This window comes from Lonchura striata, chromosome 2 (genome assembly GCF_050655825.1).
Source record: "Lonchura striata isolate lonStrDom1 chromosome 2, ASM5065582v1, whole genome shotgun sequence".
In the NCBI taxonomy this organism is placed as follows: domain Eukaryota; kingdom Metazoa; phylum Chordata; class Aves; order Passeriformes; family Estrildidae; genus Lonchura; species Lonchura striata.
The window spans coordinates 149,532,201-149,556,520 of NC_140704.1; the positions used below are offsets into that span (position 1 = coordinate 149,532,201).

General features: G+C 41.4%; 2 long non-coding RNA genes across 2 annotated transcripts in view; both read right to left on the reverse strand.

Moving 5' to 3' along the window:
• LOC146768480 (uncharacterized) overlaps nucleotides 1–21,557 on the reverse strand; it is a 34,057-nt gene extending 12,500 nt beyond the window's left edge. The window contains exon 1 of the long non-coding RNA XR_014953111.1: nucleotides 15,904–21,557. This is a non-coding gene — a long non-coding RNA (uncharacterized LOC146768480). The remainder of the gene's footprint in view (nucleotides 1–15,903) is intronic.
• LOC146768481 (uncharacterized) lies at nucleotides 3,005–15,830 on the reverse strand. Its single transcript, XR_014953112.1, has 2 exons — nucleotides 11,292–15,830; nucleotides 3,005–10,099 (listed from the first exon to the last, which is right to left on the reverse strand). It is a non-coding gene; the product is annotated as an uncharacterized LOC146768481 (long non-coding RNA).
• Nucleotides 21,558–24,320: the final 2,763 nt, after the last annotated feature.

Consider the following 24,320-nt stretch of genomic DNA (forward strand, 5'->3'; position numbering starts at 1 on the left):
GAGCAAAAACTGTGAGGAGCCTAGAAATTGTTGCCTTCAGGGGAAGGCAAGGCGACTTGGTTTTAAGGAACAGCACGGCAGTTCAGTTTCTTTTGGGCTATTCGGGCCAACGACACACGCAGGCACCAGTGTGGTGGACGGTCGAAAGCCTTTATTATCTTATCTCATGGGTTTAAATAGTCTTGGGGGACTCTGCTACGTCAGGGGGGGTTGGTAGGGTCTCTAGGGTTAGTCAGGAGTGGAAAACTACTGGGTTAGGTGTGGTTACATTCTTTGGGGTAAATGGATAACATGTTGCAGGGTGAGAGGGGGAAGGGGTCTTTCTTTCCGTCACATCCCGAAATCTTCCGTTCGCCTGTCCCTATCTACTACATCTCCCCCCTCCTTTTCATAAGTAACATGAGGTAGTCGTAGATATAGGCACTGGAGTGAGGTATAAACTTGTAACTTGGTAAGGAAAAAAGGGTTTTTGGTAAACCTGAGTAAATCTCGCAAGGTGAGTTTTGAAGGCTTTTGCAGCTGACTGTGTTTGCAGTTTTTGGTTCACAGCATTTGTTGCTGGCCCACGAACAGAATGTTTGCCCGTTCTAGACGGGCCTGAACAAATGAGACTAACTTGTTCAGCAGGCATGGTCCTATGGTAACAGCTAAAAGCAGTATTGCCAGTGGACCTACCAGGGCAGAAATTAATGTGGTGAGCCAAGGTGATTGATTGAACTAGGATTCGAACCAGCTCTGCTGGGTTTCCTTGTCTCTCTTTCTTTGAGCCAGTCTATCTCGGAGTTCTGCCATGGAGTCTTTAACGACTCCTGTATGATCTGCATAAAAGCAGCATTCCTTTTTCAAAGCTGCACACAGTCTTCTTTGTTGCATGAACAAGAGGTCCAGTCCTCGCCTATTCTGTAAAACTACTTCTGAAAGCGAAGAGACTGATTTCTCTAGATAGGAGATGGATTTCTCGATCCTCTGCAGGTCTTCATCGATGGTCATTTGCAGCTGAGAGAGTCCGTGCTGTTGGGTTGCGATGGCTGAGACACCTGTGGCTGTACCAGCTGCTCTCAGGCCGAGCAGCATTGCGATAGTTATACTTGTGATTATTTCTCTTTTGTGCAGTCTGTCAGGTTCTTCGAAAAGGTGGTACACTTCTTCATCTGAGTGGTATAGGACTCTAGGAACAATCAGAACTTGGACACAGAAGTCAATAGAGTTATTAAATTTGGCAAGGAACACACAAGGATTCACTCCGGATCGCTGGCAAACTCACATCCCAGATGCGGATGGGACCACTCACTTACCGATCTTTCTGTTGGGCTTGACAATTTTAGTGCAGAAGTTGCCTTTCTGCTTTGCTAAAGTTGCATTACTAAAACATTTGCCTTGTCCTGTGATTTGACTCAGGGTGATTCTTCTGCGGGGAGTGTCTCATCTGCACTGGTGGGGGGCACTGGCTGTGGAGTAATTGAAGGGGGTGTCTAAACCGATGTCTTCGTAGAAAGGGGGTTTAATATTATAACAAAGCCAACAGGAGTTAGTCAGGTTCGGTTTGGTTTCGTTTAGGGTTAGAAAGGTAGCTTCTAGCATACGAAAAATTGGGTTTGGATCGGACTCGGCTGTGCGGCTTATCTGGAATACATCTGCATGGCCAGCCGGGGTGTCGGTGACTTTTGGGGGCAAGGTTTTGGGGTGGGTTGTGTTTTTCCCTTTTATTTCTCCCCAGTCGGTAAACTGGGCTGGTTCGTATTGTGGCTGCTTTTCGGTGCGGCTTAAAGCTTTATTTGGTTTTGTTTTAAATTGCATTGGCTCTATTCTCTTCGTCTCAGAGTCTCAGCCGGCTCCTGTCAGCTCTTCCGAGCTGCCGGAGCTGCTGCCGGACTCCGAGTCGGAAGTCGAGTGCCAGCGCACTTCCGGGGCTCGGTGCCGTTTTGTGCGGCTCTGACCCCGCTCCTCCCCCCGGGGGTGGCGCCGCTGCCGCCCCCCGGGCTCGCCCTGCCTCCTGCAGGGGTGGGTTTCTCCCTTACATGGTAGCGGTGTCAGGCGCGGCTGCCGATCGGCCCCGAGCGCTCTGCCGCTCTCCTCCTCTTTCTCCCGCACACGCGCATTAGCAAAACTCCGCGCCTCTGGGCTCTTCGGGCCGAGACTGCCCGCGCCCCGCCCCTCCCCTTGGCTGCCGGCGCCATTTTCAAAGGGGTATGGAGGCGGCGTGGGCAGCCTCCCCTCCCGAGCCGCGGCTTCCGCGGCTCTGGCTTCCCCCGCCAGTCTCTGCCAAAAGAACTCTGCGCGCTGCTGCACCTCTGGTACCGGGTTACTGACCGGCGGTGGCGGGGCGGGTGGGGAAGCTGCGGATTTTTGGGAGGTTTCTGTGGGGGGCCCCGGGCCCCGGCCCGGGGAGGGGGGCGACGCGCCGGGCCTCCCCGGATCCCCGCTCCCGGGCGGATCACCCTCAGGGGCGGTTTGCGTTGCCGCTCCTACCCCTAGCTTGGGTGTAACCAATAAACACGTACGCGCTGCGCTCCATGTCTCCTGCTTTTCTATTGCTCTGCACAGGGCTTTCTCTACTTTTCCCCACGCCTTAAGGCATTTGCCGCTGCCTGAGGATTTCGTGTCCTCGGCCAGCGCGGCTGTGCATTTTTCCCATATCTCCGGATGCAAAACATCCACAGGGCGTTCAATTGCCCCAAGCTCAAGCAGCCTTGCTATAGCAAGATAAAAGTCTTTGAGCTTACACTCAATTCCCCATTGCTTATGAACCTCACTTACGACTCTGGCGATGGCATCCATGATGATCGCGGGTCCTGGGACGTCTCCCTCGCCGAGAACACGGTCTCACCGGTCTGGCCGCTGCTCTTGTCCAGGCGACACCCGCTGCCCGAGCGAATTATTCCCGGGCTTCGGCACCAGTTATGTTGCCTTCAGGGGAAGGCAAGGCGACTTGGTTTTAAGGAACAGCACGGCAGTTCAGTTTCTTTTGGGCTATTCGGGCCAACGACACACGCAGGCACCAGTGTGGTGGACGGTCGAAAGCCTTTATTATCTTATCTCATGGGTTTAAATAGTCTTGGGGGACTCTGCTACGTCAGGGGGGGTTGGTAGGGTCTCTAGGGTTAGTCAGGAGTGGAAAACTACTGGGTTAGGTGTGGTTACATTCTTTGGGGTAAATGGATAACATGTTGCAGGGTGAGAGGGGGAAGGGGTCTTTCTTTCCGTCACATCCCGAAATCTTCCGTTCGCCTGTCCCTATCTACTACAAGAAATATAGTCAATTTATAAAGCCCTGAATAAAAACCTGTTTATTTGTGCAAAATTCAATGTACCCATGGTAAAAACTGTGTAAAGAAGTCAGGTGTTCCAAACAACAAGACTGTGCTGCCCCATCTGCAGTGTCTTTCAGAGAGATCACAGCCCAGCACAGAGCCAGGAGCTGCAATCCCTCTTGGGTTCTGCAATTGTTGTTCATGGTGACACCTTGGAAAAGAGTTTTGTAATTCTCTTATGTAGGAAAAGATACCAAACCTTGAAGAAAAGGGACTAAAATGTGGTTGTGCTGCAATGTCTGTTGGGTGGGCTGATGGCTTGACAACCCACTTCTTATTTACTGCTTTAGTAATTGGGCTGTGTTACTCCCTTTATGTCCATAGCCAAGTGCCCCTAACAGACCTACAAGGGTCCTTATTCAAGCAGAATAACCAGGTTGTCCTCCTTGGACCTTCCCTGCCAGTTACAAATTAGATTATGAAGGCACCATAGAGGCAGAGAAAGGAGAGAACGACAGACACGACATAGAAGAACAATAATGGGAGAAAGTGCAAGAATGTAAAGAACTGTAAGATCTCTGCAGCTAAAAGTCTATCTAAAAACCATATAAGAATGGGAGTGTGTATCAGGTGTTCAAGGGGAAGACAAAACCATTATGACATATTTTGCCAAACCCCTGACACACCGAAACAGAAATATTAAACTGAGGATTATGCAAACACACACAATAAAACATCTGAATCCTGTTAATTGCATCCTGTAGAGCCATGCCTTTAGGAGTATGATTTAAGCATTCTAGACTAAGCTGGCTTTTATCTTTTAGGACATATTTTTCTTTGTGCTTCTTTGTCATTTCATACCCTTAAGTGAAAGAAGGTAAAACTTTCCCGTGGTGTTATAAAAACATTAAAATATTATTTTTCCATGAGGAGGCAAAGGAGAAGGCAAGAGGAAGAGACAGGTGAGTCTTGTTTCATTTGAACCAAAAATAAACTTTGTTTGAAGTGTGGGTTTTCTCTGCTAGTTGCTTTATGAACATTTACAAACAAAAAGATGAATCATGGGCTGCAGGCTGTTGTGGACAATAGTTCAGGCTAATGAGAACTACAGTATGGCAGGTTGAGATGTCTTCTTATCAACCTAACAGCATTCACAGAACAAAGTGAAGACTATTCACTTGTATTTGTTGATATAATAAGGTATAAAGAGGATTACTTTTGATCTTGAACCAACAAACATTTGGTCTGAGGGCAAAGAGAATTTTAAACTGAAGTACATGAAACTGTACTGTACCATGATAGCTGTGTATGTTTAACTGTAAGGAGAAAAAGGAATGTTTTGATTTTGAAAACAATCGATAGGAGAGTTAAGATCAAGGCACGGTCTGTGAGGGGTGTGATTGGTGTCTGAAGTCTGTGAGGATATGTTTGTGCTGTGTGTTTTTTGTTTGCTGAAGCAAAGCACTGGGCTGAAACAGCAGCTGGCGAAGCTCTGCAGGGTACCTGGGGGACCCAAAGCTCTGGGTGGTGGCAGCACCACTCCTCTGGCAGCTCCTGCTGCCCACTGCCTTGTGGCTTGAGCCTTGACAGGCACCAGGCTCCAGATGTCTTTTCTTTGCTGTAGAAAACACCACGAAGCAGAAACTCACCCAGGCCTTGCTGGGCTGTTAATTAGTGAGCAGACTCATCATTCTTATTGGAAATATTAACCCAAGCAAAAGTATCAGAACTAACAGATTTGAGTACAGATGTATCAAGCCTGGAACTACTGGGGAAAATGTTTTAAGTGGCAAGTTAGTTTCTGGGAGATGGGAGTGAGGTGCAAGGGGTCCCTGTCAGGCAGCCCTGCAGCCAGTCACTGTAATTTTTGGAATATGTGTGAATAAGCCTTTTCTACAGCCAGGAGTGACTCGGGATTCTTCCTGGCATTGGTGGGAGAAGCCTGGGAGCTTTCCACCCGACACCATTAGGACCTCCTGTAACAAAAATAACTGATTTCATTTTACATTCTTGGAAGCAAACATACACAACAACCATAAAACTACCTGGGGTGTGGTTGATTTCCAATTTACTTCTTGTATTGGGTGAAATTACACCTTAGGCAGCGTGGTGCTCTGTTACATAGGACAGACTTAAATGTTACGTGATTAGAACATGGTATGCTAGAAATTGAGGTGTTCATGATGAGACTCTTCTGGAATAGCATGGTGAGATCATCATGCAGTGCCCTTGATCCCTCACACAGAAGGAGAACTGTTTCCACTGCCCAGGCAGAGTACAGCAGCCCTCTCACATGCAGTGGATCCTATTTGCTCTCTTCAAGCATATTTTTAATAATGCCTGGTCATGAAGTCTCCAAATCTGCACTGATGTCTCATTCAAATATTTGTCTTGTATAAGGTACAAAATGTTGAGAAAATACTTATTTGTCTTTCTCTATTAAAGTGTGCTTAACCTGTGATTCTGCATAAGAAAACATATTTGAGATGACTGGTATCATTCCCATCTTCCAGACAGTTTTACTCTCCTTTTCTCTGATTGTTCTTGAAACTTTCAGGCCTTCTGTGGACACCCACAGTCTTTGAGGAAGATGTTTTTCTTCCTTGCTGATTGATAAAGGTTTCACGGGGTCTCCTGACAGCCAAATCCCCTTTATTTGTGAGATCTGATTAACAGAGCACTAAATTTCAACTAAAATCACATCAGCAACACCCAGTGTGAGATCTGCTTTCTCTTTACATCTGCATAAGTTAAGCTTGACTTGTTGGTGTATTTTACTCCAGGGTTTGTTCATTTTTTGCCTTTTTTTATGTATTTTTGCCTGTGCTAGTGACTTCAAAATGATTAGCTCAACTCCCTTGTCTCCCCATCCCGTTTTTTCTTATCTCCTTGTCCTTTTGGAAGTATAACCACGTGCATTTTCTTTATCTCTGTATGGGGCCAAATCTCTTATCACACAACTTACATTTTTCAGGAGACAGCATTGGCAATACTGTAATAGTTTATCACCAGACTGATAGTTAATAGCTCTTGCTTTCTTGTCATAATAAGCCTTTTTTGTCTCCATTGTGCCTTTCCTTTGCTTTTCTCTTGTCTGTTTGCTTGCCTTATTAAATGCAGAGCACTCAATTTCTGTAATGTGTTATATTTTCTTCTGAAGAAATCTTTGCCTCCTACTGCTTTTCTTCACTATGTGCTCAATCCTCTTCAATTGTTCTCCCAATTACCATCTCAAACACAGAAAGACCTGAAATGTCTTGGGGTGCTTCCAAAACTGAAAATACTGTGGGAAAGAAAAACAGCCAGTGCACTTACTTCATCTTTAATAAATATACACATCTCTCTGAACAAGTGTATTTGTCAAGCTAAATGCCACAGCAAATCCTGCCCTTTTGTTCTCATTGATGGAAGAGGTATTAGTCCACCCTTTAAGTGGCCTGTGAATGCTGACCCTATCCTCAAAAATCACATTTAATAAACCACATGAAGGAAGGAGAGAGGAGGAAACAGGAAGAGAAAAAAATATACCATGCTGGAAGTAGCTGAGAATTCTATACTCCTTAGGACATTATTGGACTCCAGCTGAGAAACCAGATGGAGCTGGATGGAGCCTACTCAGCACAGAAAGAAGCAAGATTATGATTGATGTGTTTTCCTCTTTTACTGAGCTCTGTCTTCTCTCTGAATGTTTACCTTGTAATCACCTTGGGCCAATTGACTGAGCACACTTTATTATGTCTTATTTCCTAAATGGAAAACCATGTCCAAATCATATGTCTAATATGCCTTTCCCAAATTACTTTTCAGTGTAATTTACAACTCAAGCCACATAAATCAACTGAACATAGCAGAGGACATCCATAACTTGAAATTGTACTTGTCTGAGTTCTTCTTTAATCATAACTGTATCACTTCACTGACTATAGCCAAAAATCTCCTTTTATGTCATGCACCTTTAGATGTCATGCACCTTTAAGATTCTTTGCTTCATGTTAAAATAATGATGTTGCTTGAGGTAGGGTCAGGGATTATTGGGATTTTTAGTTTGTTTTGTTTTCCCAGAAAAGACATCTTATTGCATGTTGTGATTGCAAATGATGCCATGTACAAAAAGCCAGTCCAGGCAAGCCACATAGGTATAGCTTCTCAAAATGTGCACTGAAATTTAGCATTCTATAAATACAGGACAGTGAACTGTGTGTGTAACAGCAATTTGAAATATTGCCATCACAGGGATGGAAAAGATGAATAACAATGAGAAAACACACAATGATGAGAGTGTACACAATAAAGAAGGAGAAAATATTCTCTTAATATAATTTGTGTAGGATTTTAAATGTTTTTAAATAAAGGCCTCCTGCCTAAGCTGTAGAAATGCTTTTGTAGTGCTCCAGATGTGATGTTATTACATTTCAGTGTGGTACCTTCATAGCTCCGTAGGATACCTGGTATCCAAGGTTTCTTTTGGCAATGGCCAAATTGTCCAAACTGCTCTTCAAGACTAAACAATTACACAGAAACAAAAAAAATCAGAGTAAGATCTCAAACAATTGCTCATGGGAAAGCCTCTTGGAGATCATTAAAGCTCTAGTATCCAACAACATTCCAGGGCAAGTAAAAAAGGAGATTAAAATATTTTAATAAGGTACCTGTACCTTTACAAAAAGCATGCAGCAGAAATTCCAGTCTAACATTTCATATGTTCATTAGGAGAACCATTTTTTTTTAAGCCTATACAGACAAATGCATTTTTCACAATGAAATTATGGAAGTGGCAGAGAGTGGTTTTTCAACTGACAGGGAGCATGACAGCTATTTGGTACAAAACATTCAGCAAGAATTTTGTTTCCATATGATTTGGGATCGCTTTGGGGCTACAAAATTAATATGTATTACTCTTCCTATGGTGCCTGAGTCTCATACATCACATGCTTGATCCTTACCATGAGAATTTTAGTGAATCTAGTAACTTTAGTCCCATTTATAAAAATGTTCTAAAGCCTGAAGGTTATAAGCAAGATATATAAGTATATGCATAAAATTGTATATTAAAATGGCAGACAAGAGAAAATAAGATATGCCCAGAAAAGACTGAGAGACTGAATTTGGGCCTAATATGGAAGAGTAGAAGAATAATTCATCCTTGCAGAGAGATATTAGCTGTGTAGAACTACAACAAAGACTCCCAGGTTCAGCTACAAATGGTTACATTAATCTCCAGCTGGGAATAGAGTTTAAATGAAATTCTGAAGGCAAATGGATCATCTCAACATTTTTGCTCAGAGCCTGATTTCCTGTAGTTTCAACAAGGTTTGGAACAAATTTTAGAGATGAAGGAAATTCCAGCTCCTCAGGTCAACCTGGGCTTAAGTGTGGGTCCTGTGGTCTCCACATCCATTATCTGCTAAATGCAGCCAAATGACACTCCTGCTAAATTGAGATCTTGGTGTATTCTGAACAAAGGCATGGCTTAAGGCTTAAGGCATCAGCAGCAGCAGATTTGAACTTGTGTGAGTTTGTGGAACACAGTGTGGCATCCACAGGAAACCTGCTGGCCTTGTGCCACTGACATTCAACAGAGAGAGGATTGTATTTTGAGGGTTTGTTTATTTGGGTTTTTTCCCCTCCACATTGTTATTTCCAAAGCTTTTTAGATGCAGAAGATCCCTTTTCCCCAATTATTCCTTTAATTTGCAGGGGTCAGGGGCATGTCACATGCACCAATTCTGTCCCTGCTTGTCATCATTTTACCTCTGGAAAAACAAGTTGTTGCCTGGGATAGGAACAGGAATTCTGCTCAATGAGGCAGACATGTGTGGAGCCTTTCCTGGAAGAATTAATCAGCCTTGCATCTGAGTGGGTCAAAACCAGCATCTACAACTCATGGGCACCCAGAGATCCAAGCTCTGCTTGCTGCTGGGACCTGCCTTGTTTCTAGGTAATCACTGCCAGCGACCTCTGCTTCTTTTGGTGCTTACTGCTTGGTTTGTGAGCCCAGAGCAATGCCTAACAGACAAGGCCTGGTTTTCCAGGGCTTCAGTTAGTCTCTGTAAAAAAATCAAAAAGAGTTTCAGCATTATATATACAAAGCTTATGCAACTCCTCCTCCAAGGGTTTTAAATTAGTCAGGCTAATCTAATTATTTCAGCAAGTAGTGGGCTTGTCTCTCTTTATGCAAAATACCCCAAATATTGTAAAGACTCCAAGTTATCTGGCCACCTTCCAGTTAATTAACTTAACACTGGAGGAAGTACTGAAAAACAAAATTAAAAGCCATCCAATTTCTAGCCATCCCAATTCCTCACAAAAAGTAATGCCATTACATCTCTCTTCACTCAGAAAATGTAAGCTACTTTCATATGACCCTAAACCTGCTTTTTTTATTTCTCATTCTTAATCACTACTTGATTAAAACAAAACAAAACAAAACAAAACAAAACAAAACAAAACAAAACACAAACAGCACAACCCCCCATGCGATTGATTCCAGTTACACAGAGAAAAAATGAAGGCATTTAGTTTATCAAAATGCAAAAAGAATCATCTGGCCCACAGATTCTATTGAAGCTCTTAGACAACAGAGAACTTCTGAGCAGCCAAATCAAAGGTATGATCAGAAAAACAAGAGCAGCATGTTCCCAGAGGGGTTGTCCACGTGCTTGGAGCTGTGTTGGATCTGGGGGCACAGGAATTCAGGTGGCCATGCAGGTAAATGGCAGCTGCTTCCCACATGGCTGGGAGGCATCTGGGCAGGATCAGGGGGTGGGCTGTTGGAATAGGATCTTATTTCTGCTGGCACTTTGGTCACAGTTCTCTTCATGTGTTGTTTGCAATGGATCTGGTTGTATCTGTAAAATTAAGAATGCATGAAAACCTTTGCACAGTGGTTGGCTTTGTTCCTGTACACCTGGTATGGCTGTTAAGATTTATTTTTCTACTGTCCCACTGTTTTCAGTGTCATTTTTCCACACATTTTTTTCCTATACTCAGATTTAATAAACATGAGCTTAGTGTAGATACCATAAGAATATAATATCTGAGTTTCCAGCACTGTTTCTCCCATGATGCAGGTGGGAGAAATTGGCAGGTCAAAAATTAAATTAGCTTTACCTGCTAGAGCTGGTACAAGCTAATCTTGATAAAAAGCCAAGGGAACCAAAACTATACCTAGACCAAAATGAATCTTTAACTGCTGAATCCTGCCCCTCCAGCCCCTGGCCTCTGGGCCTTGCTCTGTCCAAGGAATCCCATTTGAGAAGCAGAGCAGGATCTGAGCCTTGGTGAGAAAATCCTGTGCTTTTTACACAGTTCTTCTGCTGGGTAAAACTCTGCAAGTTTATTGCAACTGGGTCTCTGTCCATCCACTCTCTCCATCCTGTGAAGGATGCACAGACCTTCCTTCTCTCCCTGTGGCTTGGAGAGTGGAACTGGGCTCCAGCACAGCCCCTGGGAGGTGGGAAGGGCTGCATGGAGCACAGCCACACTTCTGAGCAAGGCACAGGCTTAGTGCTGGCTCCATTTCCATGCAGCTCTCTGCTCTGCACACAGAAGTGTGAGAGAAAGTCAAGTGTTAATGCCAGTCAACAGAAAATCCCCATTTTTTCCATCATATTGGCTCATCTTAGGAGAGCTCACAAATAAGAGACTCACCTAGGAAAAATCAATATTACATTAAATGACATATGTAAAGAGCTCTCCAAAGTCAACACCAAGTCAGGCTAATAAGAAACAGGACAGTGTCGCTGCATTGTTTGATTCAATCTGAAATGTTATTCTGTATGTTCAGTTCTGAAATATGATTTCTATTTCAGCATTTCTTTTATGCTTTTAACTTTAATCATCCTCATTTATTCCCTTTTGCACCTGAGCAATGTTTTCTGCAGGAGGAATAAGTACATCTCTCTCTGTCCTTTGCCATGTCCTCAAGCAGATGGATGCAAAGGATCAGATCTTGCAACACTGAAATCAGGGGAGTGCTGCTGCTGAGTGAATGCACAGACACATCAAGCTCGTAGTGCAGAAAAGTATTCATGCATTTACCTCTCAATGATCTCTGGGTTCAGGACCCTCAGGTCTCCAGCACCCTCCACTGCTTGTAAGCACAGCTAGAGTGGAAGGAAAGTGGCTTTTCACAGGTTGTTCCTCAACACACCATGCAACTGCAGAGACACATGCACTGCAGAGCACAGCATCTTGTATTTTCATGCAATGCATGACAGAAGGTAGGTGGTCTTCAGAAGGCTTTCAGGATCTGAATTCCCTCCCATTCAAAAATATCTCTGTTTATAAGCAGATTTTGAAAACTGGTTCACTGCTACTGGACAGGACTCAGTTCACAGCTGCTCTCTGTACACAAAAATGTAACTCACCAGCCCTCTCTGTGCCTGCTGCTGAATTCTGAGGGCTCCTGGAACCCACTAGGTGGTATGATCATTAATAGACTCTAAGATGTGTTTTGAATTTGTCAGAAAATGCCTCTTACAAAATTAAGCATACACCTCACATCTAAGCCCTCCAGGCTTCCCATTGTACTCACACACTGCTCCCACTTCTGGAGCTCAGATTGCGAAGTACTCTCACACCAAGCTTCTTTTTTCAGGTCCCATGTGAAAACAGGACAGACCCACTGCCTGTTTTGCCTGGCTGTTTGTTACTCAGAGACTTGAAAACATCATGACACATCCACATTCAAGTCCTTTTCCTTTTCCTTAAACTGTGTTCTCACATGGCAGCAGAAAGATGAGTGTGGCTGGAAATACCTGCAAGATCAGAGGACAGGGCAGGGATTTATGGAGGAAGAAGATCAGCCTGGGATTTCCTAGGGGAAAAAGTGGCAGTCATATTTAGTGGGCATATGGTAAAGAGGGTTCTAAGGCAAGGATTTGTATGCATTTCTGGAGATAACAAGGAAAGTCAGCTTGCATTAGATCAATCTCTGGGCTTCCCCAAGCACACTGGAAATTTTGTCTGCTTATTCTTGGTGAAAACAGCCTGGAAAATGCAGCTACCCTGAAAGTCAAGGGTCTCTGGGCAGCATCCAAAAAAAAAAAATGTGTTGGGAGATCAGAGCAAGGTAGAACAGTGCTAACTCATTTGCTCTACACCGATTCCTGTTCCATGGCATTTACCCACAGCTGGAACAGGTGCCAGGACTCTGTGTATCACTTTTGCCAAAAGCAGAGCCTGTCTCCACAGCAGATGAGCTATTGCTACACTCTGTACCAAGCTTAAAGTGATTAGGGATTGTCTGCCCCACTAAAAAAATAAAAATCAATGTTTAATGACCAGCTCAATGTTCCAGCAGAGGAAGAAGGGTTCATTGTATACAGCAGCTCATACAATGACCCCAGGGTGAAATTGGTATCCTTCTTAGTCTCATTATTGTACCTCCCTGTTGCCAAGCACCTTTCAGCTTTGCTCTTATCTGCCTTTTCTCATGAAATTTCTTAATACTGGAGCATAAAGATGTGTGACCCTAGAGAACAGCAAGGAGCACATGTGCATTTCAGCCAAGAGCTTTGTGGGTCCTAGAGGGACGCATTTCTATTTATTCTTTCTCTGTTCATGAGAGGATCTCCCTCTAGCCCCTGCCTATATTACATTTCTTTTTATTCAGTATCACAGCTGGGGAACAGCAGTGTCATTTCTTTATTGGTGCTGCAGAAACATTCTCAGAGATGGGTGGTTTTGTAACGGGATCCATTTCTGCTAAAAGGACCCACAACTTTTCCCAGGGAGGCAACTCTCACAGTAAAATGAACATTAATACTAAATCCCACTCACACTATGGCAAGCTGCTAGGATTAACCCCTGCTCCTCATGGTATGCTATAACTTCCCAGAGCTTTTAAGGGAAGATTTGCAGCTCTGACAATAGTGGAAAGAGAATTTTTACAACACTCTAGATGGTTTTTAGTTAGTACAACCATGTTTCAATTGAAGTTTCACTAGATCACATCAATTTTTAAAAAACACCAATTAACACAAATCTTTACAGAAAAAAAAAAAACCTACAAATTGAAAAGTGCATTTACAAGTGTCTACTATAAAACATGGGGATGTTTATTGTATTCATTTGCAACATATAGGATAAGATACATTGTCCTTATGAGATGAAAGTTCTTTAGTGGTAACTCATAGATCTTGCTGCTTGAAGACATCTAAATAACTTCATTTTCTGTACCAGCTTCTTTTTACTCCTTTGAATGTCTTTTTTACCTACATGTAAAGTGTTATAACAAGGGTAACTTAGCAGAAAGTTTGGATCTGATAGTCTTGAACAGAATGTGCATAGATGTGAGGAGCTAAAATATCAGCATTTGTCAGGCTGTTTCCCCTGTTTGTTACTGGGGCTCAGATTGATTACCTGAAATGTGCAATCCATTTACAGAGAAAGGAAATGTAGTGTGGAAAACCCAAATATGAGGCTCCCTGTTCAAGTCAGCCCCAACAAGATGTCACTGTTTGTATCAGCTGAGGATATAACCCCAAATGTTTCTGACCCATCAGTTTATTCCCACAGTTTTGTGAGCAGAAGGGAGAAATAAGGGAGTGGAGGATGAAGGAGAAAACTGGAGAAAAAACTATCTCTTATTTCGAACAAATTGACAGAAGACCTACATATTTTGGCTTCTCTGCCATTTTAGCTGCCTTGTGTTGGACACAAATGCATCCCAGATACAGAAATTTGAGATCAATTGACCCAGTGAACTGCTAGAAGCAAACACAATAGGGGGGGCCTGCATGATCAGAGCAGGTCTGATCAGGGGTCACAAAACTCAACAGACACCCAGCAGTCCACATCCTCCATGTAGAAGAACTGAAATGAAACAAATGCTAATACCAATGCTGAATTATTTTACCATTGTTCTCTCTGACCTAGATAGCTCTTTGTTCACAACAGCTCTCACAAAAGAAAAAGAAAACAAAACAAAACCAGAAAAAAAGACATTTGCTTATCTGGGCTGATAAAATGTCTCTGACTTTCCCCAGTGTATGTAGAGTTGGTTTTAATGTCTGCAGTATTTTGTGTGAAACAAAGGGCCAAATGTGGGGAAGCTATATACCTTTTACTAGAAGAAAACATTATCTTTTCAAGGAAAAATCAACATTTCACAGCAACTAGGGAAAAAAAAAACAAAAACACTCTTCTCCCCAGCAAGATCAAAAGGAATCATGCAGAGAGAGGTCCTGAGGCTGCCACTTTGGCACTTGGCAGCCACCAGACCTTGGTCAACTCCAACAGTGAGTCTGCAGGGACGAGGGTGCAGAGAGAAAGGTCCTCACAAGGCAGCCGGGGAAGAAAGATCTTGAAGAGAAATTGTGGCTTGTTTGTCAGTATGGATGTTGTTGGAGTAAGCTTTCAATGTAAGACTTCCAAAATGTGTAACAGGTGCAGTCAGATGCTGGGTATTGTCCAGGCTTTTGAGAGTAGTGGGATTAATTAAGGCTAATTAAGTCGTTAACTACTGATATGAATTTATATTTATTATTGTTATTTTCTGTGTAATTGACATTCTTCATTAATTAAAAAAGCCCTGTTTTATGTTACTCCTTAAAATAAAGGTTCTGTTAGCTATAGTCAATGAATTTTAATATAAAATAAAAATATGCATATTCTACCAAAATCTTCCTACACCCACAGATTTACAGATGGTAGAGAGACATATCACTTATACCACAATATTTCTTGCTTTGGAGGATCTTTTCTTTGTTTAACATAGCCTCCAAATTAACATGCAACTGCATATAATTTTCCCTACTATGAGTAATAAATGCCTAATATACATCCATTTAGTGAGTTCCTGCTTTTCTCCTGAACCAGGCAAATCCTAACTCTGCTAAACTGGGATAAAGGATGCCCATTTTCTTCATTTTTCTTCAATAGCTCAGTTCACTTAAGGACTGATGAATAACAATAGCCATGGAGAACTGTGGCTATCAAAACTATCTTCTCTGAAAACCTGGCCGTTCTCACAGGTTTTACTGTCACTATCTATTGCTTTGAATGTGAAAGGCTCCTTCTACTAGAATGCAAAAATTCAGGTTAAGTGCTTTCTCTGTAGAAATATTTTCAATGGTTTTGTGGGGGATTTATGCTCAAATGTACTTAAAAAGTCATAAAATTAGGCAATACATTGACATACTTTATTTAACAGCAAGGAGAGGGGAAAAATAATTTGAAACTTATATTTTTACTTACTTTCTGCTCCTCATATGTTTGGCATTTCTAAAGAAAGAGGATTTCCTGCGTGAAGTCAGAGATTTTCTTTGCCCAATGACCTGTCTCCTGGCAACACTACACTAAAAAAAAGATTTTTTTTTTGATCACCCATGCCCTCAAAAAACAGTGTATACATGAATGGTACTTAGAGATTGCTCAATCCATTCTTTAATCTCTTACAGTGGAGTCCTATAACACGTCTCAGTCCATTCTCCATGTTGATTTCTGGTGTGCATCAGGTATCAAAGAAAGCACCATCAAAACTGAACAGCCTGATAAAATTTGTTTGTTCTCAGCATTCTTTTAATTAGGTAGATGAGATGAAGGAAGAGTAAATAACAGCACAACAGGAGGGAAAGGAAAACATCTGAGAGATTAAATCCAACACAGTAGAGTCCTTCAGCTGTTCAGTATCTCACAGGACACTCACCAGTGATGCACAGGGGCTTGGCCACTGCTCCTTGGCACAGCCACTCTCTGTGGGAGCTCTCCATGGCTTCTCCTCCCAGGGCAGCCTCCAGCACGGCTGTCGCTGTTGAAGCAGGATGAGGATGAAGAAGACTCCAAGTCAGAAGGCTGAAAGAGCTGAACTCAACTGATTTATTTCAAATACAATGCTCTTTTTATAGAGAACATCGAGCAGACTAATTTAATTGGTCTTAAAGTGAAAACATCTCACGCCACTGGTGCTCAGTGAAAGATGCACGGTGGTAGAACATATCTAAAAACAATGTGAACAAGAGAGATGGAGAATTATTTACATTCCTTTGAAACTCTTTCCCAGGCCCTAGCCTGGCAGAAACCTCTCCTTTCTCTCTGAGTGTACTGAGAATATCCATACATGGGAGCTCACACGATGCTCTCTGCTCTGTTGGAGCTCTGGAGCTCGGGGCTGAGGCTGTGCCTGCTGTGGGCTTCTTCTCTCTGTTTGCTCAGTGCCTCCTGTGCAAGGAGCAGAAGGTGCTCAGGCTGCTTGCCAGGTCCAAGGGCCTCCCTGAACACAGAAAGCTGCTGATGTGCTTCCTACGGTACCTGTGGTCAATGCTGAAAAGCTGTTCCAGGAACAGAAAGTTGATTAACATTCCTCTATGTATAAACATCAGCTATTATTCTCCCAGTGTTGTTCTTCTCAGACCCCTATTCCAAATGAAAACTGGAAGAAAAAAGTAACAAACACAAGGATAAAATTAAGATTTTGCATCTTCACCTGAGGATATGCAGAGTAAGCAATATATTTCGGAATAAATTCCATAGTATAAATACAGCTTTTCTAGGAACTTTATTGAGAAGTAAGCTTGATCTAAATATTCAAAGCTACTTTGCCAACAGAGATCATTTTGACAGTTTGTTTGCCTTTAGCAAAAGCAATTTGTACACTGTGCACATTTTAATTTAAAACTGTTATTGTCCTCTGATTGCTTTGAGATTCATTTTGCATCTCAGCAATGAGTGTATTACCAATTTTTTTATTATGCCTTGAAACGTAATGAATACTTCCTGTAATATTTTCCTCCATCTTTAGGCTAGGCTTCATGCAGTGGGAAAAAAATAAAATGAAAGAAGTAGAAAAATCTTTAAGTGAAGTTGCAGAATCAACATTCTGCTTTCATTTCTCATTCAGATGCCTCTGTACCAACTAAGCCCTTAGAAAGTTGAATTTATGGGAAAAAACTGTAGCCTGTTTCTGAGGTAAATAAAGAGCCATTCCTGGCTATGTTAGAGACATCTTATGAAATCTCAGGCATATCTCTTGATATTGATATATCTCCTTGTCCAAAGGCAGGTGTTACTGCTTCTTTTTTACCACTCTCATTCCTGGATATTGCAAATTCCTCTGGGGAAGGCACGAGGTGCACAGAGCACATGGATAGATGCTGTGTTGCTCTCACTGGGGATTCAGTGATTACAGAAAACACAGAACAAAAAGTTGTGGGTTTTAATCTGGAATCACAGGTGGCCAGTTGCTGTGTCCAAGTACATACCTGATCTGTGCAAGTTATTTATGCAGCTCCATGGGATTTTATCTCTTTTTAGGGATAGTGCAATGGCAATTATAACTCAAATTCACAAGTGGAGAAAGACTTGCTAGGACATTATATTGGACAGCAGGATACAATTTGAAAAAATGTTTTTGCTTCTGAGCATTTCATAATTCTTAGATGTATAATAGAAATAGTGATCTTTAAAATTAGTTTCAGGCTAGGAAGAGTGATCAGGCTTTGGAACAGGCTACCCAGGGAATCACTGTCCCTGGAAGTGTTCAAGACCATGTGGATGTGGTACTTAGGGTCCTGGTTTAATGCTAAACCTGTCAGTGTTAGATTAACAGCTGGACTCAATTACTTTAGAGATCTTTCCAATCTTAGTGATTCTGTGAACTATTGTAACATTTTTTGTGGGTCAGATAATAATTGAAAAGGAACATTACTTATTTTGCCAAAGCAACTGATCTCGGGAATATTTGCTGCACTTCCCAGCCATTTGGAAACAGTCTCCTGGTGAAGCTCTCCCTTGTTGGGCTACAAATAATGTTTTAGTAATAAAGATACACTGCTGATCTGGCCTCCTAGCTCAGATTTTATCCTGCTCTGTGCAGTTTTCTAATCAATTTACCCTATTTTAGTAGTTCACTTGTCACTGACATTTCAAACTATCAAAAATTTCCAAAAAATACATACTAAAAATCTAGGCATCATCAGATTTTGGACTGCACCCTGATTCTTCTAAATAACAACATTTTAGGACCCATGGTCCCCTTGCTCCAGAGAGGCAATATTTGAATTTTGCAGTACAGCATTATTGAGATAGCAAAACCAAGCAAACCTTGAAAGCAGAAAACACAGATCCATGTCAGGGCAACTGTGCATCAGCAGGAAACAAGCTCAGGAAAGAGCCTCATAATCTGCTAATTTTAAGTTTAGATAGCCATTCTACTTGGCTGTGGGGAATTATTGGCTGGATATGAAAGCCTTCACCCATTAGGTTAAGAGGATTTGCTGTTTACAGGGACATTTCTGATCTCAGGGAGAACAGGTCTGGGAGAAGCTTAGCTGGGGACTGCTTCCTTTTGCAAAGCTCACTCATAAGAGAAAAATCCTTAGAGTGCTAAACAGTCATTTTCAGTCATCATCCTCATCCTTTAAGTGGTTCAAGGCAACTTTCTTAGCAAAAAAATTATCATGGCAGAAAAGTAGTGATAATTCCTCAGTAAGGTTAAGGACTGCTAGGCAAGTGACAATTAGATTAATTTTGTAAACATCCCCTTAAATGTTATCTCTATATCTATTGTTTGGTTTTAACTTGATGCTTAGTGTTATGGCATATTGCCACATGTTATGGCCTGGAATTTTCACTTGTTTTGGCAGGCTGATTAGAGCTAAATAACAAATTGTCTGTCAGATTCTAAGAGAATTATCTCTGTTGTTTAAATGCCAAACTCCAAGACTATAGTCAAAGTCCCATACCCAAAAAATGTCAATTTGCAGACAACTAACCATCTGCCATACAGTAGAAATTCTTTTCCTGCATTGTTTGAGTAGGAAATTCTTGATGTACCTCAATAAGACAAGGGTCTTCACATAATAATGCAGCAGAGTTCCACCAGCAAACTACAGAGAGATACTTAATATCAAAACTCATGAAGAATAGATAGAACCTAAGCATCCACAGGGACACGTTCTTTAAAAAGTCTTCCTTATTTTTTTAATGCAACTAAAATTCACCAGAAGATTTTGGCCATAAAAAAAAGCAGTGTAACTTTGGTCTGTACACAAAGATTGAGTTATTGTAAATCCTTTTTTTTTTTTCCTTTTAATGTTAATGTCATTATTCTTTTACAAGCAGAAAATTGGCCTATCTGAATACTTTTGAGAAGTATAATCAAATTATTATCATGAGTTATTCTCAGTTCATAGGGCAAAAAAAGAAGATGCCTATTAGGGTGAAAGACATATTTTTTCCCAGCATTGTATTTTATATTTATAGGAAAAGGAGCCATTACTGTACAAGAGGTGGTATTTGATGGCACTGTCAGTCAGAAGAAGAATCAGGGAAAAGAGCTGCCTCTGTTACAGCATGTCTGGGGACATTTGACTAGCAGAAAATTGCTCAGTAAATCAATTAATGCTGAACTTGGTTACTGATGGGCTCTGAACATCTATTTCCTACATAATGTGGGTCTTACATCACTGTCCAGTATTCCAGGCAAAGAATTATGTACTAACTGGGTTATAATTTGATTAAAGTGGATATATTACTTTGGTATATCTGAACTCAGATACACCTGAGGCTTTTTACTTTGCTTTCATTTTTCTGTATCTCTACAATTTATTGCTCCTGAAAGATTTCCCTAAGCAGGCCATTCTGCAAAAGATCTGAACAGAGCTGGCTATTGATAGATCAGGACTCCTCACTGGGGCTCTTTCCTCTGGGTCCCACAATCAAACCTCAGGCAGGTCCACCCCCAACCAGAGCCCCTTGTCTCATTCCCAGAGGGATGAGCAGCAGCTCCAAGAGATGAGCCCACCCTTACCCAAGGTGATTCACTTACTGCACCCAGAGAGGAACCACCTGTGTGCTGTGATTTCCTTATAGTGATTCTTCTGTGAAATCAGACTGGAGAACAGATTGCAGGCTTGGTTTTGATATTTTATACACATTTTTATTTATGGGGGTGAGGAGGGGTAAATTCTAATCATGGAACTCTGAGCTTTATGGTGGCTTCATTTCATGTTCTCAGAAGTTATGATGTATAAAAACACAGGCATTGAGTTGGTTAAGTAACGTAAAAAATAATCAGAATTCATTTGTATGAAAAGAAGATGCTAAAGAAGGGACAGAAAAATTTAAAAAAAAAATTGTATGGTTACTTTGAGCCTCTTCCTTCTCTCAGATTCATCAGATGCTTCCTGGACTCGGAAAAAAATATATTTTTTCAGAAAGGCAGACAGAAAAAAAAAATGTTTTTTCAACAGGACAAAAAAAGAATCAAAAATAACTGTTGGCTTTGTAAAGACTGCTTAACGCTCAAGAAAGCAGTAGATACATGAAGAATGGGTGGTTCAAGGTCACTTGAACTCAGATGGAAAAGAAATTGGCAGCAAAAGCCCAAAATTTCAACATGTGAGAATTTGGCCATTTCTTTCATACAGTTTTTCTCAGAAATGCAGGAATCACACTTTTGTTTGAATTCGAGTCTCATCCCTTTGTCAGAAGTTGCACCAATGTCAGTAAATAAGGCCACAAGGATAAGGATCTGACCTTTAACATTCTGTTTCTTTTGAAATCACTGATCAAAGATGGCTTTTCTATTCCCCTCCATTTTCCCCTTTTTCTTGCTTCCTCAAGAGGGATCACAGCATCCACATCTCACCCCTGTGCGCCGAGGCAGGAAGGTCAGCAGCTCTGTGGTTTCCAGCACACTGCTGCCCATGAAGCTGTGAGAAAAGGACATTCTGGCCCAAGACATGTAGGCTTCAATTCTGCATTTAAAAGCATGTTCAACCACTACTTTAATGTTCCCCCCAGGGCAAGAAGCACAGAGTCAAACTGGAGCAAGAGCAGTGGAAAGCCACTAGAACAGAGCACTTGCCCACTGAACAAAATCTGAGGAAGCAGGACTCATTCAGAGGAATCCAATCCTAAAATGTTTTCAAGACTGGGTTATATGAAGCTCAAAGTGACCTGGTCTGAGCCATAACAGACCCACTTTGAGGAGAAGGTTTGACAAGAGAGCTCCTGAGGTCACTTTCAACATGGATTATCCCATAACCCAATGATCCCTTACGCTTTGCTACACACAGGTGCCCGCCCAGCCCCATGCTGTAATTGTCATCAAGAACATCAGAGCACATTTTCTTCCTTTTAACCTCATTGTGAGATAGACTTGAAGTGTTTCCACTGCCAAAGGTCACAGCTCCTGCCTCCCCTGCTGTGATGGCATCATACCCATGTCCTATCACTGCCTTTTTCTGTGCCTCTTTCCTGTCTTAAAGAGGCTCCTAAGTCAGTCAGCAGCACAAGGGATTTTACTGGGGGAAAGTTAGAGAAACTCTGTCATATGCTGTTTCAAATTAAAAAAAAAACAAAAAACAAAAAACAAAACAAAAAAACAAAGTAGTTTATTATTGTTTTCCTACTTTGTTTTGGGGTGGGGGTTGGGTTAAGGGATTACTTCTTTATGCACAAAATGGGGCAATATTTAATATTTATGTCTCTGATAGAAGCAATTGAGCTGGAAAGTAAAAACTATTTGTTTTGCTTCCATGCAGAGTTTAAGTTTCTCAGGCTGCCTACTGTAGGCGTGTGGTCATTGTCCTGAAGGGTTGAGAGGCAGTTTAACATTGTCAGGAGGACAGCAAATGAAAATAGCCCCAACTTTGCTCAATAAAGCACAAAGGGGCTGCCATCCAATCTGGTGCTCCTTGTGGCTGCTGGTTATTGGCCTGAGGTTTGGTTTCCCAAGCTTTGCCTCCCTGATCATTGCAGGTTAATTGGAACCTGGAGACTGGAGCTTCATCACACCCAAAGACAGAGCAACAGCCAGAGGAGCACGTTTAATAAACTGCACTGGAAGTTGATACACACTTATTTCTATCAGCTTCTGCTTGCAGTAAAGAATAACACAATTTAATTCTATTTCTAGTTGAGGTGAGGATTTATCTGATGCCAGTGTTACAAACAATTAGCAAGGCTGAAAATTATTATTCCATTAATTACAGGTTTGGGATTTAAAAACTTTTATTCTCCTTAATTACACCTCAGCCAGGTTCTATGTTGCCCTTGACTGGGCATGACATAAATCACTTTGTGCTTGTAGCAGCTCACTTTGCTGCTGGCCTGTCTGGTTCTCTGGGAAACATTGCATTGTGCAGATAAAGGAAGTCAGCTCCTTTATAAGGTGCTGACTTCCATTACAAATCTCTTAAATGCAGAAAATCATGTTTGCATAAATGGGCAGTTAATAAATCCCAGCCCTTGGCACTTATTGACTAAAGTTCCAGAATAGGTAGATCCATTGCTGGTGGCTTATTAAAATAATAAGATGAAAGGAGATCCCTGACTCAGTACTGAAGATTTGTGATCTGTCAGCCCTGAGAATTGGGAAGGAAGTAGCAACAGGTTAGGCTGATGTTTCCCTTCAGTATATATTTTATTTTAAGAGGAATATGTGTGATTAAAACCAAATACAATTGCAAAAATTTCCTTTGTACTAGGGGAAAAGCTCTGTTCTTCAACAACTGTTCTATCAAAACACCTGTTTGTTTGGGTTTCTTTGTGGTTTTTATTTTGGTTTTGTTTTATTTGTTTGATTGGTTTGTTTTGTTTTATTTTCCTGGTTTTATTGGTGGGAATAAAATCATATTCCAGGTGCTGGTCAGAACTCAGAAGAACAGCTCACAGTTCTGAACTATGCCACCTATTCAGATGATGATGGTGGAAAATTAATTTTCCTTTCAAATTCCCTATCCAAATAAAACCAGGAATGTTGATCTTCATTGCAGATGGGTTGTTGACTGACAGAAAACACTGCAACAGTGATTGCTGTAAAATTGGGGAATGTGAAAACTGAACAGTTAAAACTCTTGCCAGACTTCTTGGATTTGAAGGACGGTATTTGGTTTTGTTTGCAGTTCTGATATAAGAAAAAATCCCCCCAAAAAAATATGAACCAGGTGCCTAGACCAGCATTTCAAAGGCTTCTCAGTACTGGGGTCTCCTGACATTCTCAGTTTTCAGGTTTATCCTGTAAGAGCAGCTACAGCTCAGACTTAATATTCCTGACATTTTATTGCTCGTTTTTCCAAAGGAAAAGAGGCAAATCCCAGCTGCCCTTGGGAAATCCCTCTCCCAAAGAAGAGGACAGGGATTTGCTTTACAGGCACAGATGCTGGGCACTGGCTTGTTCTAGAATAGGAAGAACACCTTCCTTTGCATTAAAGAACATGAAAAACTTTTTTATCTTGAAATTGAAGAAGAGATAAAACTTGAGTGACTACAGCAGGAGCTTTTCCAACTCCAGAATCAGCAGGAAAGTCCTTCTGTCTCTGAATTTGGGAATTGTTTGGGCTGGGTAGTGCAGCTCACTTACAGACAGAAAGGAGGGACAGCAGCTCTTTTCCATTTCCTACATTTATAAAGACACTATTTTATTGAAAACACTCATTCTGAGACGTTCCTTAGCACCTTATCTCCCTGTTTCTTCATTTACAAAATATCAGGATGGGGGTTTTGGCATTTTTTATTTTTTTTTTGAAACAAGATTTTTCTTTGGTTTTTTTGAAACAAAATTTTGTTCAAAGAAGCACTTTTGTTTAAAAATAACTTTTGCTAAAAAAAGAGAGAAAATACTTCAATAAGTTTTTAAGGTGCTTTTACAACCCCAAATTAAAATGAAATATTTGAATTACAGTCAAAATTTCACCAACTTTGAAATTTATAGGCAAATTTTATATACATAAATATCTTCTGTTTGACTTTATTTTCTGTGGCTTTTTTTTTTTTTTTTTTTTTTTTTTGTCCCCAGTTGATTGGAGGACAAATAATACTCTTTCTGTGAAGAATTACAAACCTGAAAGAGGGGAATCCCCTGGCATACGTGTCTTTTCCACTAGCACAGATGGGACCTGCTGCTCACAAGTCCCTTTTGCCTTTTAGTCACATGTTGCTATGAAAATATGAACTGTGTTTAAAGCATAATGCAGCTGATGGACACTTTATGAAATCCTTTTTAAAGCTTTGAAAAACTGCTTTTGAAACCAGTTGACTGAAATGTCAGAACTTCCTCTCATTAAAACTCCCACTTCAACTACATCCCTCATTTTTCAGAAAAGCTTTTTCACTACTTCC